The following is a 19,531-nucleotide window of genomic DNA, read 5'->3' as shown; positions in this document are numbered from 1 at the left end:
CTTTTATCAGAACTTCAGAACTGCCTTGTGCATTGGAAAATTAGTGAAGATTTTCAGTCTTAAGAATACTCTATACCAATGCTTGTAAAACTTTAATGCACATACAAATTATCATATTGATTAATGAAATGTTATTATGTCTGGGCTTTGCTTCAAAATAAGTGAGGTTGAGGGGTGAGGTATTACATAGGGGTACAGGTGCGATGTGATTGATTATAAGTTGGTGATTGTTGAAGCTGGCATTGAATGTATGTGGTTCCATAACAGTTTTTCTACTTATATAAGAAAAGTAGAAAACAAGAAAAAAAGTTTATCATTCTAATATTCCATATATATTAAGTGGATGTATGTGTGTGTATATATGTGTGTGTGTGTGTGTGTGTGTGTATCTTTGAGTATGTATATTTTTGTGTATAGATAAATATATGCGTGTAAGCACAAATGTATGTTTTTATGTGTTCATGCACATATAACTTCCAACTTTACAGCATGGTAAATAAATGCATTAGGTTTGATAACATCTTACTGCTATTAAAGTATTACATAGAGGGATGAAAGGAGATTTCTAGAGATTTCCTTTAATTATCTATGTGAGAATTAGTTCTTTTCCCAGAGAAAATGGGGAAAAAATGAAAGGCATTTGTCTGGTAATGTCTTTATGGAATAGAAATATGCCATACTTATATGGTCGTAAAACAAAAATTATTGAATGTTAAAATATATAAATAAAAACCCTGAAAATAGCATTGGTAGCATAGTAAAATATAACACTGGGTGAAAGTGATAATGGTGGTGGTGTATGATGGGAAAAGAAAGATAAGGGCTTCAGGGGATGTGACTTTGAAAGAGTCTCATGTGGCTGAGAGTTAAAATGGAATCCCATACAGAAGCATATGGCGCATACAAGGACCCAGGAATGTAACACAAAAGGATGTGGAAAATTCTAAAAGCAGAATAGAATGACTTGGGGATAGCATGGACATTAAAAAACAACAATAACATTTAGGAAATAAGAGACACCCAGATGAATAACAACTTTTACCCAGTAGGAGATATGTTCTATTGGTGTTTTTAAGCTGAAAGGTGATATTGTCAACTGAGTTATAGATGGTTAGCTTTGAAATTAGTTCTGTGAAATTCTTATGGAAATTTGGGAGATTAACTGTTAGAAAGTAAACATGATTTCTAGGTGAGAAAGACACAAAGGTCTGATTAAGACAGTGACAGTAGAGAAGAAGTTGAAAGTTAATTAGAAAATTGAACTAACCCATCATGTTGAATACAATGAGAAAAGAGGAAGAACATAGCAAAAAAAAAAAAAAAAAAAGACTCCCTTAGATTTATAATTTGAGAAAAGGGTAAACATCCAAAAATCTGAGAGTGAAACCAGAAAATTTTTACCAGTTTGTTACCAAAACTTACTTAGTTGCTAACCATTACTTGAAATGAACTAAGACTATTCAAAAATCTTTATTTATTCCACTTATTATAAATAATCATGCATTTCATGTGGAAATAATAAAGTATTTCATTATGAGCCTTTGCTCTAGGAAGAGCTGAGAAGATTACATAACATACGCTGTTGGTACCTCATTACTTTGATGAAATCTGAAATATTCTGAATAGCAAAGCACATTTAGTCCCAAGAGTTTCAGATGGGGATTATGGATCTTTTGTACTACATAATAGGATGTCTTTTATTAATAAGATGCCATATAGTCTCTTAAAAGATAAAATAACTATAAAATTTAAGCATGAAATTTCATTCATCTCCCTGGAGAAGAGGTTGTAAAATATATAATGTCAGGGAAAAATGATCAGCAAATGACTCAAATGTGGCTTGGGAAGAACCACACGTTGAGTTTTCCTGTTCTAGTACTTAGCCCATTCATATTCTCCTGACCAAGATACATATACATACACAAAACAGGGTCAGGCCGAGGAGCAGGGAGTTATGAGGTAGAAAGACAAAAAATATCAGAGATGCCCCTATGGTGGCACTGAAAGAGAAGATTCTGCAGAAATTGTTGCAAGTTATAAAAGAATGTCACTTCTGGTATACTTGATATAGGAAAAAAGTCTGTGTCAGACAAAAAAGAGCTTCAGTAAGTTTCAGATCATCACCGTGGAGTTTGACACTGAGTTATGTCAAGTGATTGGCCGTGCTTACAGTTTAAGCTCTGAGAATAGTCAAATGAAATACCCATCAAAATAACTGCTGGATTATGATCTATTTATGCCATGTATAAATTCACACTCCAGTGTGGATAAATACAAGGAGGTAGAACTTTATGGTCTCAAATAAAATAATCCATAAAAATGTATTTTTTAATGAAAAAGGTGTGGCCTCTAGAAATGTTTTCCTAAATAACGCAGATCCTTACATTAAGAACAAATAGTAAATCTGGAGGAAAATCCATTAAAAATATTAAAAAATTCTGTCCCATGGCCAGTAAGATGAAGAGTTTTCCCACACTGTCTTCTAGGGTTTTAGAGTTTTGTATCTCGGATTTAAGTCTTTTCTCCACTGTGAGTTAATTTTTGTTAGTGGTGAGAAGTGTGGATCCAGTTTCAGTCTCTTACATGTGACTAACCAGTTTTTCCAGCACCATTTATTCAATACAGATTTTTTTTTCCTCCAGTGTATGCTTTTTTTACTTTGTCAAAGATCAGGTGGCTATAAGAGGCTGGCTTCATCTCTAGATTCTCTGTTCTGTTCCATAGATCTATGTCTTTATTTTTATGCCCAAACCATGCAGTTTTGATCACTATAAACTTGTAGTATAACCTAGTCTGGTAAAGTGATGCTCCAGATTTATTCTTATTTTATAGAATTGCACTGGCTATGCAGGTTTTCTTTTTTTTTTTTTTTTCTTTTCTGGTTCTATATACAATGTAGAATTATTTTTCACCGGCAATCACAGCAAGAATAAATAAATGGAATCTGATGAAGTTAGAAAGTGTTTGTACAGCTAAGGACACAATCAACAAAGCAGAGAGGCGTTCAGAATGGGAGAAGATATTTGCATCTATGAATGTGACAATGGGCTCGTTACCAGAATCTTCAAAGAAACCAAATAAATCAACAATTAAAGAGCAATCAACCCTGTTACAAACTAGGTAAGAGATATAAACAGAAACTTTACTCTTGGGGACAGAGGAATGGCTAACACATGAAAAAAATGCTCATCAACTCTACTTATCAGAGAAATGCAAATCAAAACCACTTTGAGATATCACCTAACTCTTGTGAGAATGACCTACATCCTAAGGTCTAAAGCAACAGATGCTGAGTGTGGGGAGAAGGGGACATTCATTCACTGTTGGTGAGACAGCCTCTGTGGCAAGAAGTATGGAGGTTTCTTAAAGAACTATAAGTAGACCTACCATTTGAGTCTGCAATCCAATTATTAGATATCTACCCCAAAGGAAAAAAAGACATCTTACCGCAGGAACATTTGCACTCAAATGTTTATACCAGCTCAGTCAATCACAAAGATGTGGAAAGAACTCAGGTGCCCTTTCATACATGAATGAATTAACAAACTGTGGCATATGTATTCCATGGAATATTATTCAGCCATTAAAGGATGGAGACTTTACATCTTTTGTATTTACCTGAATGGAGTTGAAGAGCATTCTTCTTAGTAAGATATTGTGATAATGGAGAAGCAAGTATCTAATGTACACAATAACTAATATGAAACCAGTAGGGATTTCAACATAGAACTTTTGGTGAAGGATGCAATTCAACCTGTAAAAGGTGAATTATACTTCTTTGTAGACTTTTTATGATTAAACAAGTCTGAAAGTGTTATAATTTATGACATTCTGTAGTATATGTATCACTCTACTATGGTGCATACTATGCTGGAAAGAGTAGGGGTAATGACAGCATGGCGGAGAGCTGGAGAGATGATTTAAAGTTAGCTCTCTAATTTCACAACCTCTAATTTGAGGGTAGGTTTGTGTGTTCCCTTGGAGAGTACTATAATAGTGCTCTAATTGGTCTCTCCCTGTCCTTAAAATGTACTACTCTTTAATGTTTCTCCTTTACCATTAGTTTAATGCCAAAAGGTTTAGTCCTGTATGTCCTAAAAGTCGATGAAAAATGCTTGTAAGCAGCAAGCAGTCTTCCCTGCATGATATTCCATCTTTTCCATGACGTGGCCCCATCTACTGTCTGAACTCTTACTTCACTCTTATCCCTTTTATGAACTTTTTTCAACCAAAATGAAATATTGCTTCTTTTCCACATATTTCCTTTATGTTTTCACATCTGGATCAAGATTTTCTTCTACCTAACACCCCTGCCTCCTCACGCCGAGCTCTTCATGAAGAATACTACTTACCTTTAAAAACCTAGCTCCAGCACCACTGCTGGAGATGTTGCCTGTACCTTTTAGAACATAAAATGAAAGGGGCTGACCCTATTATGAGTTCCATAGCAATTTATTAGCAAGGGTACTGTGGTTGCCAAGGCAGTCACGGAAGTCTGACACAAATGCTGTGAACAGACTAACTATTTATGCATAGCATATATTAAAATTTAAATAAATGTTTATCAAGTTATGAAATTTGATGAATATAAAATGCTCCTTTAACATAAGAAAAACATATGGTAGCAATGGAAAGAGAAAAAATGATCAAAGTCAGTCAGATGCTCCAATGAGTCAGAAGAGGTAAAGGAAGAAGAAATCAGCAGGTTGGTATTTTTATCTGGGAGCATAGCGACAAAGTCATAGAGGCCAGTCAGCTAGTCCTCAAGCATTGTTCATGAGAGGCTCTGAGCCACATCAGAACTGTCCAGGCTTTATGTGTATATATTCCAAGTGTGATCAGTGGGTCTTTAATAATAGAAAAATCTGACTCGACAAACTAACATCTCTTGCTCTACTTCCATAGTAGCCAAGCAACTTTGATGTCATAATTTACTTCTGCCTAAAAAGGGGAGATACACAGGTCCCAAAGCTATAATAAGCGTTTAGAACTTGAGACTTTAATCAGTCTATTATGATTTTAGTTAATGTTTATCTCCCTGAAACTTCTCACCTCTGATATGCTAATGAGATCATATTTCTTGCTGATGACCAGAATAGTTCCATGGAAAATTTGTCCTCTGAGACATCTGGATTTATAGTAACCTAGTAAACAACATGTTTCCAACAGCAATGACCGAAGGCTTTTTGATGGCATGTATCACTTTCTGCCTCATGTTACAGTTTAATGGGTATTTTAAAGTAAATTTTTAAACTTTGCATACTGGATCTAAGACAGATTCACCCTGATACCAATTGTTATCTACCTAGTCCTTTGTGAGTGATAGGCCATACCTTAATATGTGTTCAGTTAGGAACCAGCATGAATATAAGAAAACCACAGGCCAATATTCTGCTCCAAGAAGGAAATCCCATCTGTTTACTTGACAACCCAGTGAGTGACCCTTTTCTTCAGATCGGCAAGCTATAGCTCACTGGAAAAATTTAGTCCATGGCTTATTTTTGTACTGCCAGTGAGATAGTAATTGTTTTTAGTATTTTTAAGGGGTCGTAAATATAAATAAATAAATATAAAACAAAAACAGAAGAATATGTAACAGAGATTGCATCGTGGCCACAGTGACCCTTCTGGCCTGTTAGATAAGGTAGTTTGTCAACCTTCCTTTAGGTTCTAAGCCAAATTGTGATGTTATTATAATTTACTGATTATAGTATCATGTGACCAATTTCCTATAATTATGTCTTTGCCTTAAAAATTTTCCTTTTCACATGAAAGGCACGTGACTTACAAACTTCCACACATGAATCTGTATTTTATTCAGCAGAGGCTAAAAAGCTTCTTATTCACTACCTCCAAATAAATGCACTGTCACCATCATGTTCAAACAGTTCTTCGTTGGTTTCAAATTAACACATTTTATATTCTTTTTACCTTAGTTAATGGAATTAATTTGGATGTGCATTTTTGCCAAGCACCTTGCAATTACTTAGTGATTTATTCTCAGGCCATAAATAAGTGAACAAATGCATGATATTAGTTAAAATAGTTCCATACTAACTCTAGCTATACTATTTTCTGTCCTACTATTATATTTTATAATTATGAAAAGAAAATAACCTTTATGTATTCTTAATCCTAACATGAATTTTTATTTCTCCCCCTAAGTCATCTTTACATTGACATTACAAATGGCATTTTTGATTTATTTAAAATAGTCACTTGAAAGGAGAAACATATTAAGTCTGATTTGTTTAATGATGAGAGTATCAAGCCTGACATATTAGAGACTTATTAACACAAGGAAAAGAGAATCTCTTAGGTGAAACATCACTACTATTCTTCCAAAAGGTCAACAATTTATTATAACAGGTAAATCAGAGCCACTTGATCTAGGCTAATCTATTTCTTTTCCCTTCTATCTTCTTGATTTAAAAACTAGGGCAAGAAGACATGCACATGGAAATATAGCAGGATGGCCTGAAGAGATGCAAGCTTAAATGCTTTCTTGTTGTGTTTGTTTATTGTGGAGCAAAGATGGATGGAAGGGCAGAGCAGAGGCTGAGCTCTGGTGGTGGTGGGGGGGAGTGTGCAGCCTTTGATGATCTGCCTTCCTGTTCCACCTGCTTTGTCTTCCCCGTCCTCAGTCCTTTGCAATCCACTAAAAATAAACGAGCAAGAAACTGCCAATTCTTTTTTTATTTGCAGAAGAGAATAGAGATTTGTGAAGAAGAAACACGAGTATATTGATGCAAAAAAGTGCAACTGCTTCTCTATTGCCACAACATCTCAGAAGATTACCCTTTGTGCAGTTATAATCACTTATATCCACAGATTATTTGCAGGACAGAAAAAATTGAAAAGAATTCTGGATGGAACATGTGCATAGGCATCTGCATCTGCTGCCAAATCTGGGAATTGTGGTTGAATTAAAAGCAGAGTCAAACTAGATTTAGAGGAGGAAAGGGGGATGAAGGAATTTACTGGAATATAGGGTGATCTGCAGACTTTAGTATAAGAAATTCAATAAAGCCCCAGTCAGAGTGTACCCAACAATTATAATATACTCAGGAAATACCAGGACCTTTTTAACCCCGTCTTCAGTCTTTGCCCCACTATCTTTCATTATCTTTGCCCCACTATCTTCCCATTTTACTACCTGATTAATTTTCTGGTTGTTTCCTCTGTTTTCTTTCTTCCCCAACACAACATTCTACTTACTTGCTATATAGACCTGATTTATTTTACACTTATGGGAAGATTACATATAGTTACTCCTTCTCTGTATCATCTCCTGGTTCAACCACCCAAATAAAACTCTGAGTCTATTCAACTCCAAAGTCCAAATTCAAATTAATGTAAGATTTGATAGACTCTAGATTGTCTCGGATTGGGCCAGCTAACCACGTACAAATGAGATGTGTGATCTCTAGGGTGAGATTATGTGACCCAATGCCTCTTTAAGAGACTTCAGAGAACCCGATTTTCTGGTAAATTGGGAGACCAAGGTGAAGAAAAGTGGCTACTGACAATTACAGATTCAGGACTTTTATCTGATTTTCCAGTCTGGCATTGAAATGTTGAAGAATATTCATTCAGTCATCAAATGCTCCATTGAATCTCTAGAATGCCTAACAAGCATAATGATGAGTAAGATACAGACCCTACTTTTAAACAATTTACAGCCTACTGAGCTTGACAAACAACTCTGCCAACACTTTCATTGTACGAAAATCTGTTCTTCAGCTAGCTGAGCGCAAGTGCCCATGAAATGAGTTTCAGGGGACTCAGAAAAGATATTTTGGAAAAGTGAGTGAGAAATAAACTGTCCTTAGAAGATAAATAGGAGTTGGCCAGATGAAGAAAGTTGGAGGGAACCATGTAGGGAGTGACACATTCAGAATCTGAATCCATTTGGTGATGATCAGTTGTCAAAAAAATCAACTTGTCAAAAAAGCAATTACCGAAAGATTAACTTACTCATTATCAAAATTTGTTTTAAGGGACACGAATAAGTTATGGATGTGTATTTAATGAGCGATGCTGAATCAGTCATTTGATTACATTGATGTTTAGTGAATTTGTAACCCAGTGGATTGACTCGGGTGGATTTCAAGAGCATAGATTCTATAGTGTTGAGGAAACAGTTCTTGTACCATCTGGCTAGAGCGTGAAGCATGGTGGAGTAGGGAAAGTCTGCAAGTAAAGGGGAAATGAGCTAGCTCAAAGGAGATTTTTATGAATTGAGAAGAATTCTGAAAAACATGAATAATAAAAATATAATTATAATTATAGAAACATTCTGCTTATAATGATTTTATATTTATTCATACCCATACTCTTTGAGATCAAGAATCTTATCCTTTTGAGATACCCCCATTTTCTTCTCTTTCAGCTTGATGGGTTCTTTGAATAATGAGTAACTGTGTTTTAACTGACTAAGCTCTTATGCTCACTGATGTTAGGTGAAACTGTGCTTTTCTAATTCTCATTTCACTGGCGTATACCTCTGTTGTTTCAGAGATAAAAGGTACAAATGCTATACAAATTCTAATTTTTCATGATTTCTAAAACAGAAAAAGAAAACACTGTTGAAACACGAGTTACTTAAGATATTAATCAGCATAAAAGTCTGATGTGTGTTTAGCATTTGAAGCTGTATCTCACTGATTATTAACACAGGTCTCTAGATAGGCATGGAACACAGCTGTGTGATTACCACTCAGTGATTCTTTCTCTTGCCTTCCACAAAATCTTTTCCTGGGGGGTTGGCTGATATAAAAGGTTTGAAATTGGTTCTTAAGTTTCCGATGGATTTCTTTTGTTCAAAACATCTTAGTACATAGCTAAATATGATCTGGAATACAATAGTATTAACTGAACATAAATGAGTATAATTGTGGATAACGGAGACCTCAGGATATCTAGAAATTAAGATTAGAAATTATCTATTTCTCATTACTATCATAAATAATTGATCTTCAAAAATAAATGTTTAAACCCTCTCAGTGGTGAGGCTGAATATGTATTTGGCTTGTAATCTCCACATAAATTCTGAGTTGACTTCTTATGTGTATATTTTTATACTATTGCTTAAGTAAAAAAAGTGACATTGATTGTTCTATTAAAGTTTAAATCATAAATGAAAGCCAAGTAAATGAGCGTTCCTAGGAGGATGGTGGTAAGGTCAGCAATAATGATTTTTTTGCAAGATTCTTGAAAGTAAATGTAAAAGAATAAAGCTATTTCACATGAAAGGAATACATATGATAAATAGTCATAGAAAATGCAATTAAAATTACCAGTGCACAGAAGAAAAAGAAATGTTTTGCTTATATTCGTGTGTATGGTTTTCTTTCTCAAACCAACTTTAGTATATAAATGTACTAATATAAATAGCACAACACCAAATATAGAATAGAGAAATATAAAATCAATATGAATAAAATGTACAGAATGTTTTTACTAAATACAGTTGCTTTCAAATTGTCAGTAAACCCTGCAGTTGAATCAACTCCTATTGTGTTCTCCAGTCTCTTTAATTAGCTTCCATTATTAAGTTTATTTTAACAGCTTGTTTAACTGAATTTATGAGACTAAACATGAATGGGAGCATTTGTGACATGTTTATAAGATTTCTTTTTGTAACTTTAAGCTTTTCAGAGGAATGTGTCATATCTGCTCTGTTTTTGTAACTCCCACAATGTTGTTTCACAGTGTGCCTTGAGTAAATATTATGGGCTGCCTGAATGAATCTGAGAAGCAGGATTCTTTTACGGCCTGCAGTTCTCCACCATAAGACCGTTGTCAATGACTCCAGGTGGCCATATCAAAGACTGAGACACTTAACATATATAGTGCCGTAAACCGGAGATCACCTTGGAATCTGCAAGTGTAACTATAAACTGGCAGCAAAGACTCCCTGGTATCCCATAACAAGGCTTTCCCCTGATTCTCTAGGAGCCTCTTCTGCTTGGTTTTGCCAGCTTGTAAATTTGGGAAGCTACTGACAACGCCCCTTCACACAGCTGGTAACTCTAATCAGTAAACTGTTCATCAGAAAACTGTTGTGTGTAAAGAGGAATTTCAAGGGTCTCAAACCCTGTCTGCCCTGTGTGGCACCAGGAGGGTGAGTATTTTCTGTCATCCTTTTGAAAATTCCCTCCATTCACTTCTGAGGTGACAAAACACCCACGGGGCCCTAGCTCAGGCTCCAGCCTTGAAGGCGCCCCAGACCTCTGTCCTCTGCCTGCCTGCACTGGGAGCTGTGAGATACATAAAACGCCAGGGCACCACCTCAGCCATGAGGCTGAGACCTGCCATGTCGGAAAGACTGAATCTAAACTCTCCACAGAAGAGACTCTGTCAAATTTTTCCAAAGACCTTTTTTTTCCAACATGAATATCAGAAACCAGAAACAAAGGATTCAGTGAAGCTTTGTGGTGGGCTGTACCGCGAGCTTGCTTATATGCTGTATTTTACTTCAGTTAATCCTTACCTCACTCCAGTCAATTGACGAAAGTCACTAGTAATTACTCCATAGATTAGAAAAATAAGGTAGACTTAGAAGAAAAGGTAAATACTCAGACTGAAGTCCTCCAGGTTCCCAGTTTGCTGATGTCAAATAGGAAACAAAGACATTTGGTGCAAAGGCTACCCATAGACATTTAAATAAATTTTGTAAGGCCTTACATAACTTCTCAACCTAACTTCCCTACTTTTTTCATTGCTGCTGTTTATTTTGAGGGTTTTTTGGTATGTTTCCAGTAAGCAACAGCTTCTCTTTATATTTAAGTTCAAGGAGGAACTGAAAAAATATTTCAACTTTGCAAAATCATAAAATTGAAATAATTTTTATCAGGATAAACACCTTCATTTCTTTTTATGCATAAGTAGAAATTTGTGGCTAGAAGAATGGGAACTAGTGTTTGGGATTATTTAGGTTTTAAGAATTAAAGAATGAAGGAAATATATCATTTAAATATCTTCTTTCAGTTGACTCTATCATCTTGCCATGATTAAAGTTGGGGAAAAATGAACTTTCTACTGTCTATTGATTTCCTAATCAAACTTACTTTTTATAAATCTCTTAGGGCAGGGTTGTATGATGGTGTGGGCATGGATTCTAGAGGTTCCTCCTTCTTTGACAACATCTCGTTACAACTTCTGATCTTTACCTTTCTGTGACATCCTGAAACAGTCTCCCCCCATAAAATAGAAAAAAAAAAAATCACTGCCTATTTGATTAGGTTTGACAATTATTTAAACAGGGAAATAAAAGTTTCTAGCATGTAATAAACATTCTAAATATGAAATAGTGATTGCTAGTGTTATTATTTTGAGTCTCTTTCTATAAAATTCCACATTTTATCCTCTTTACCATTTGAAGTCGAATTGATAAATTCTACTGAGATGTCACCCACAGGCATATGTCAATTCTTTTCAGGTTGTGGCCTTACAGTTTGTTATACCTTATTTAAGTCAGAACTCTGACTTTAAAAAGTTGCATTATTTTTATAAAAATTACTTAAAATTTTTTACCGCAGTCCTCCCATGTGAACAATTTGGATGAGAATAAGACACATCGTCCAGCATCAGCATAGTTTGCTTCTGAAGGCAAGAATCTGTATGTGCTGTTCCCCTTGTTCTTCTCCTCCTTTAGCATATGTCATAGACTTTATAGCGAGATAAAACTTGAAGTCAGCAAGATAGGTTTTTGACTAAATGGAACCGTGGCCCAGCATCTCTAATTTACGGTCACGAACACTCTCTACTCGCTTTCCGTCGTATCTGTGTTGTTAATGATGCTGCCTATTTAAGTAAGCCTTGAATAAAACATTCAAGTCATGTTATTTATAACTTCTGAATTTTCTTTCATACATTTCCTGATCCTTATCTTCACTGGGGAGACAATTATAGCTTGGTGGAAAAAAGGAGAGAAAAGTGGGGGGGGGGAATGAAAAGAAAAATGAAAATCCAGACCTCAAAATGGCAAAAGAATGTGGAGATGTGATTGTGAGATTTTGTGTTTTGTTTGTTGCATTTTTGTTTTCTTGTTAAATCTCAGAGCTAAGGAACTTGGGAATTTGTAGGAACAACAGAAGAGAAGGAAGGCATGTAAGATCTAGTCCGTGGGGAACGATACCTGTAAAGATCAACAACCTAAGATGTGTTGAAGAGCAGTAGATGGTGTAGGATTTATATTTTTGCAGATGTTAAAGAAGACATATTTACCAAAATGTACAGCTACTCTATTCAACAAAGAAGGTGCTACTCTGCTTTCCTTCAGTTAGGAAGTAGCATAAGGCAACGCAGGGAATTTATAAACAACTGGTTTCATTTAAAACAAATTGTAAAATCCAACTGAATAAAGTAAGTTAATGATGGAGCAAATACTCATATATGAAGACTGAGGGAAGGTTATCTGTTCAGCTGTTTATTTTTATATTGAATGTGTGTTTTATTGACATACTTTGATGCCATATAGACATTTTTTTTTTTTTTGAGACAGGGTCTTGCTATCTTGCCCAGGCTGGTCTCAGACTCCTGGGTTCAAGCCGTCTTCCTGACTGAGCCTCTCAAGCAGCTGGAATTACAGGTGTGAGCCACTGCACCTGACTTTGTGTATACTTCCTGTATAAAATACACTTCATGTATTTGATAATGGTAATATAAATATGTGCTCGTTTGTTTAAATTCCTGCATTAGCATAAAATATGAAAGAAAATAATATGAAAGGTGAAAAATAGTCTAAGAAAAGATTTCAAACATGATGAAGCAACTACTTTGTTGAGATAAAGTTTTAAAAATTTCCTTGCTTTATAAACTTCTACAATTCAATAATATAAGAAAACCGAACATCTCTCTTCTTCCATATCTATTCTCTAAACATTTATTAGTAGTAATAAGGGCTCGTCAATTATTCGCTTATGTATAAAAGACCTGTAGCCTTCTTCCACAACATGCTTAGGACTAGGTCATTAATTATTTGAAGCTATTTCTCATCAAAAGTCCTTTCACAAAGAAAAGTGTGTCTTTGTTGCAAATATCAGTAGTTGCCTCAACACCATAGATAATTTTGGGTTTTTCCATCTTCTTTCTAATGTAAAATCTCTATCTTTAAATTTAACCTTAACTTTAAATTTACTCGGTGAACCTACCAATTCCAGCTATTAGTTCTTTGTTTATTTTTGTTTTCTGTATCATTGCTTATATATCCGCATATCTATGTGATTCTATAAAACAGTCTGTTCTCCCACCTTTTAATATTATTAAACTTTTTCTTTTCTTTATAAGTTTTATACAAGTAATTCATGAATAGATACTTGTTGAAAACAGTAAACAAGGTAGAACATAAAAGAGGACATGTACTTCTCACTGTAACAGAGTGGTTCCTATGACGCCAATCCTCCCTCCAAACACAACTATGAAAAACTACATACAATCACAACAAAAAAGTAAAAAATTGAAGTCTGAACATAATATAGGAAGGCAAGACTTTTGGAGGCAAGATGCCAGAGAAAAGGAAGCTGCAAGGAAGTAAAATAGATAGTGCCGCTTTTGTTCATCAAGACAATTGTCTGTTGCTGACTGGTACAGGGTTGTGTGTCCCAGGGTCAGGGCAGAAAGCAGGTGCAAAGAAGCTGAAATTCTAAGGCATTTCTGACAGTCTCATGAAGCTTGGGAAAAAACATTAGATTTTTTTTTATAGTATGAAGAGTGGTAGATGGTGTAGGATTTAGATTATTTCAGATGTTAAAGAGGGCTAGATTTTCATCTGAGAGTTCTGAGTGCCTTGGCCCTAAGAGGAAGTGCCCAAAGTTCACTCTCCACATGTCTCATTGTCTAACTGAATCAAGGGGATCTGCCCCCATTCTAGGTGAAGGCCTGAATAAAAATCATCTCTGGAGGAGACAAACGTCTTCGAGAGCTCCTATAAATTTCATATATATTTTCCACCATTTCAACCAAATAAGTAAAAATTGGATTTTAAAACTGAAATTCACCAGCCTGAATTAATAGCTTAATAGATAGGTTGAACAAATAATTAGAAAAGCGGGGAAGTTTTGTGAACTGCAATATAGCTCAGCAAAAATATCTAGATTGAAGTATTGGTAGGAAACAAAAGTGTTAAAATATAGGGGGGGAAAGATGTAGATGTGTGGATCATCATGATTAGTTCAAATGTATTTGTAATTATTGCCTTAGAAGAGGAGGAGCAGAAGCCTAGAGTAGAAGTAATAGGCAAAGAAATACTACCCAAGAATTGTCTTCTTCTGACAAAAGATATCAAATCAAAAATCAAAAGCATCAAGCATGGGCGGTGCCTGTGGCTCAAAGGGGTAGGGCGCCAGTCCCATATGCCAGAGGTGGCGGGTTCAAGTCCAGCCCTGGCCGAAAACCACACACACACACACACACACACACAAAAAGCATGAAGCAGAATAAATTTAACAAAAATCACACCACTTTTTAAAATTTTTTTAAAATTTTTTATTTTTTTTATTAAGTCTTTTGTACATAGATCATAAATACATTTATGCCAATTTCAGTGTGTTGATTATTTGTAGAAATTGGAGTGCTTACATCATACTAATCAGCATAGCTTTCACCTCATTTACCCAATTATAGCATTAGGACATTTGTGTTCTACACATGATAGAACCAACTTGTACTTGCAATGTGCTCCATAGTTGTGGTCCCCCTACTATCCACTACTATCCCTCTCACCCCATCCCCTCCTCCTCCCTCCCCTTCCCTCTTTCATCCTAGGCTAAATTTGTGTTTCATTATTCATATGTAAGTGTGAGTTATTAGAAATCGGTTTCACAGTAGTACTGAGTACATTGGATACTTTTTTTCCCATTCCTGAGATACTTTACTAAGAAAAATATTTTCTATCTCCATCCATGTAAACATAAAGGAGGTAGTCTCCATTTTTCTACTGCTACATGGTATTCCATGGTATACCATGGAGTTAATTTATTAATCCATTCATGGGTTGATGGGTACTTGGGCTTCTTCCATGACTTGGCAATTATGAATTGAGCTGCAATGAACAATCTGGTACAAATATCTTTATTGCCAAATGATTTTTGGTCCTTTGGATATACACCTAGAAGAGGAATTGCAGGATCAAACGGCAGATCTACATTTAGATCCCTGAGTGTTCGCCAAACTTCCTTCCAAAAGGAACGTACTAGCTTGCATTACCACCAGCAGTGCAGAAGTGTTCCCTTTTCTCCACATCCACGCCAGCATCTGTTGTTTTGGGATTTTGTGATGTGGGCTACAAAATCACATTGAAGCATCTTTCACAAAGGAAAGACAAAAACTTTGGCCAGACTAACGAGGAATAGAAAAGTAAAATCTCTAGTAACCTCAATCAGAAATGATAAAGGGGAAATAACAACTGATCCCACAGAGATACAAGAGATCATCTCTGAATACTACCAGAAACTCTATGCCCAGAAATTTGACAATGTGAAGGAAATGGATCAATATTTGGAATCACACCCTCTCCCTAGACTTAGCCAGGAAGAAATAGAGCTCCTGAACAGACCAATTTCAAGCACTGAGATCAAAGAAACAATAAAAAATCTTCCAACCAAAAAAATGCCCTGGTCCAGATGGCTTCACAACAGAATTCTATCAAACCTTCAAGTAAGAGCTTATTCCTGTACTGCAGAAATTATTCCAAAAAATTGAGGAAGAAGGAATCTTCCCCAACACATTCTATGAAGCAAATATCACCCTGATACCAAAACCAGGAAAAGACCCAAGCAAAAAGGAGAATTTCTGACCAATCTCACTTATGAATATAGATGCAAAAATTCTCAACAAAATCCTAGCCAATAGATTCCAGCTTATCATCAAAAAAGTCATTCATCATGATCAAGTAGGCTTCATCCCAGGGATGCAAGGCTGGTTTAACATACGCAAGTCCATAAACGTTATCCACCATATTAACAGAGGCAAAAATAAAGATCACATGATCCTCTCAATAGATGCAGAAAAGCATTTGATAAAATCCAGCATTCTTTTCTAATTAGAACACTGAAGAGTATAGGCATAGGTGGCACATTTCTAAAACTGATTGGAGCTATCTGTGATAAACCCACAGCTAATATTTTACTGAATGGAGTAAAACTGAAAGCTTTTCCTCTTAGAACTGGAACCAGACAAGGTTGTCCTCTGTTACCTTTACTGTTCAATATAGTGCTGGAAGTTCCAGCCGATACAATTAGGCAAGACAAAGAAATAAAGGGAATCCAAATGGGAGCAGAGGAGGTCAAACTCTCCCTCTTTGCTGATGACATGATCTTATACTTAGAGAACCCCAAAGACTCAACCACAAGACTCCTAGAAGTCATCAAAAAATACAGTAATGTTTCAGGATATAAAATCAATGTCCACAAGTCAGTAGCCTTTGTATACACCAATAACAGTCAAGATGAGAAGCTAATGAAGGACACAATTCCCTTTACCGTAGTTTCAAAGAAAATGAAATACCTAGGAATATACCTAATAAAGGAGGTGAAGGACCTCTACAAAGAAAACTATGAAATCCTCAGAAAGGAAATAGCAGAGGATATTAACAAATGGAAGAACATACCATGCTCATGGATGGGAAGAATCAACATTGTTAAAATGTCTATACTTCCCAAAGCAATCTACCTATTCAATGCCATTCCTATCAAAATACCAACATCGTACTTTCAAGATTTGGAGAAAATGATTCTGTGTTTTGTATGGAACCGGAAAAAACCCCGTATAGCTAAGGCAGTTCTTAGTAATAAAAATACAGCTGGGGCATCAGCATACCATGTTTTAGTCTGTACTACAAAGCCATAGTGGTCAAGACAGCATGGTACTGGCACAAAAACAGAGACATGGATACTTGGAATTGAATTGAAAACCAAGAAATGAAACTAACATCTTACAACCACCTAATCTTTGATAAACCAAACAAGAACATACCTTGGGGGAAAGACTCCCTATTCAATAAATGGTGTTGGGAGAACTGGATGTCTGCATGTAAAAGACCGAAAGTGGACCCACACCTTTCCCCACTCACAAAAATTGATTCAAGATGGATAAAGGACTTAAATTTAAGGCATGAAACAATAAAAATCCTCAAAGAAAGCATAGGAAAAACACTGGAAGATATTGGCCTGGGGAAAGACTGCATGAAGAAGACTGCCATGGCAATTGCAACAACAACAAAAATAAACAAATGGGACTTCATTAAACTGAAAAGCTTCTGTACAGCTAAGGAGACAATAACCAAAGCAAAGAGACAACCTACACAATGGGAAAGGATATTTGCGTATTTTCAATCAGAAAAAAGCTTGATAACTAGGATCTATAGAGAACTCAATCCACATGAAAAAAGCCAACAATCCCATATATCAATGGGCAAGAGACATGAATAGAACCTTCTCTAAAGATGACAGACGAATGGCTAACAAACACATGAAAAAATGTTCATCATCTCTATATATTAGAGAAATGCAAATCAAAACAACCCTGAGATATCATCTAATCCCAGTGAGAATGGCCCACATCACAAAATCTCAAAACTGCAGATGCTGGCGTGGATGTGGAGAGAAGGGAACACTTTTACACTGCTGGTGGGACTGCAAACTAGTACAACCTTTCTGGAAGGAAGTATGGAGAAACCTCAAAGCACTCAACCTAGACCTCCCATTTGATCCTGCAATCCCATTACTGGGCATCTACCCAGAAGGAAAGAAATCATAAGGACACTTGTACTAGACTGTTTATTGCAGCTCAATTTACAATGGCCAAAATGTGGAAACAGCCTAAATGCCCACCAACCCAGGAATGGATTAACGAGCTGTGGTGTATGTATACCATGGAATACTATTCAGCCATTAAAAAAAATGGAGACTTTACATCCTTTGTATGAACCTGGATGGAAGTGGAAGACATTATTCTTAGTAAAGCATCACAAGAATGGAGAAGCATGAATCCTATGTACTCAATTTTGATATGAGGACAATTAATGACAATTAAGGTTATGTGGGGGGGGGAGGAAAAGCAGAAAGAGGGATGGAGGGAGGGGGGTGGGGCCTTGGTGTGTGTCACACTTTATGGGGGCAAGACATGATTGCAAGAGGGACTTTACCTAACAATTGCAATTGGTGTAACCTGGCTCATTGTACCCTCAATGAATCCCCAACAACAACAAAAAAAAGCGTCAAACTAAAAAAATTATATAAAAAATTATGTGAAATTTGATCTTTCAACAGAAAACAATAGAAACCAAAGGTGTGGAATAAAAAATACCTAACAAGACATATTCTATACCTATTGAAATGTTCTTTAAGAAAAAGGAGCTAACAGGGTGGTGCCTGTGGCTCTGTGGATAAGGTTCTGGCCCCATATGCTGAGAGTGGTGGGTTTGAACCCAGCCCCAGCCAAACTACAGCGAAAAAATAGCCAGGCATTGTGGCAAGCACCTGTAGTCCCAGCTACTTGGGAGGCTGAGGCAACAGAATCACCTAAGCCCAGGAGTTAGAGGTTGCTGTGAGCTGTGATGCCAAGGCACTCTACGGAGGGTGAAATAAAGTGAGACTCTGTCTCTAAAAAAAAAAAAGAAAAAAGGTAACATAAAGGTATTTTAAGGCAAAAAAATTATGAAAATTTGCCACCAGCAGCCCCACCTTAAATTAAATATTGAGGAAAATCTCTAGTTGAAGGAAAAATGATCTCGGATGGAATTGCTTTTAAGGAACAAATTGAAACCATGAATGTGTGGTAAAACTAAAGAAATAGTAGGTGTTTAAAATAAAAATAATCTCTTTAGGGGTTTAAATAAATGTGACATTATAATAAATGATGAAACATGAAAACAAGTGAGATGTGAGTAAAAATGTGTTTCTTAAAAGGTATGTGAATTTTTCAGTCTGTAGATAAACTGGCAATTTGTGACTTGTAACTCATAAGCAATTTTTAATTCTAATTAAGTGCACGATAGACTATAATCACTGTAATAAGGAGTAAAATAATAACATAATATTATAAAGAAGATAATGCAAGGGATAAATGCAATACAAAGTAGATTAATGAAAAGAAGTCAAGGGAAGGAACAAAAGACCAGAAGAATGGGAAGCAAATAGTAAGAAGATAGGTTTAAATTCAAATATATAAATTATCTTATTGAATGTAAATAATTCAAGGGACAAACACATCTGTTTATTTATCAAGTACATACTATGGGTATTACCATAAGATATAAAAGGATGTCAAAGGATATTCTTTGAAAATGCTAAACGAAACAAAACTGGCACAGTAATCAGAAAGAAGAAAGGGATATTTAAAGGACATTCATAGCTTTGAGTTACTGTTTTCTGCCCATTGAATTAGCAATATTTAAAAATATATTATGTTTAATGCTGATGACAGTTCAATAAAACTAGCATTCTCATGCCTTGGGAGCATGAAAGTTTAGGAACATTGATGAAAAACTACCAGTTGTACATAATGTTTGGATCATAGGTCTCAAAAT

The sequence above is a fragment of the Nycticebus coucang genome, chromosome 8 (assembly GCF_027406575.1).
Source record: "Nycticebus coucang isolate mNycCou1 chromosome 8, mNycCou1.pri, whole genome shotgun sequence".
In the NCBI taxonomy this organism is placed as follows: domain Eukaryota; kingdom Metazoa; phylum Chordata; class Mammalia; order Primates; family Lorisidae; genus Nycticebus; species Nycticebus coucang.
The sequence above is the reverse complement of the archived record's forward strand: the minus strand, read 5'-3'. Positions refer to the sequence as shown.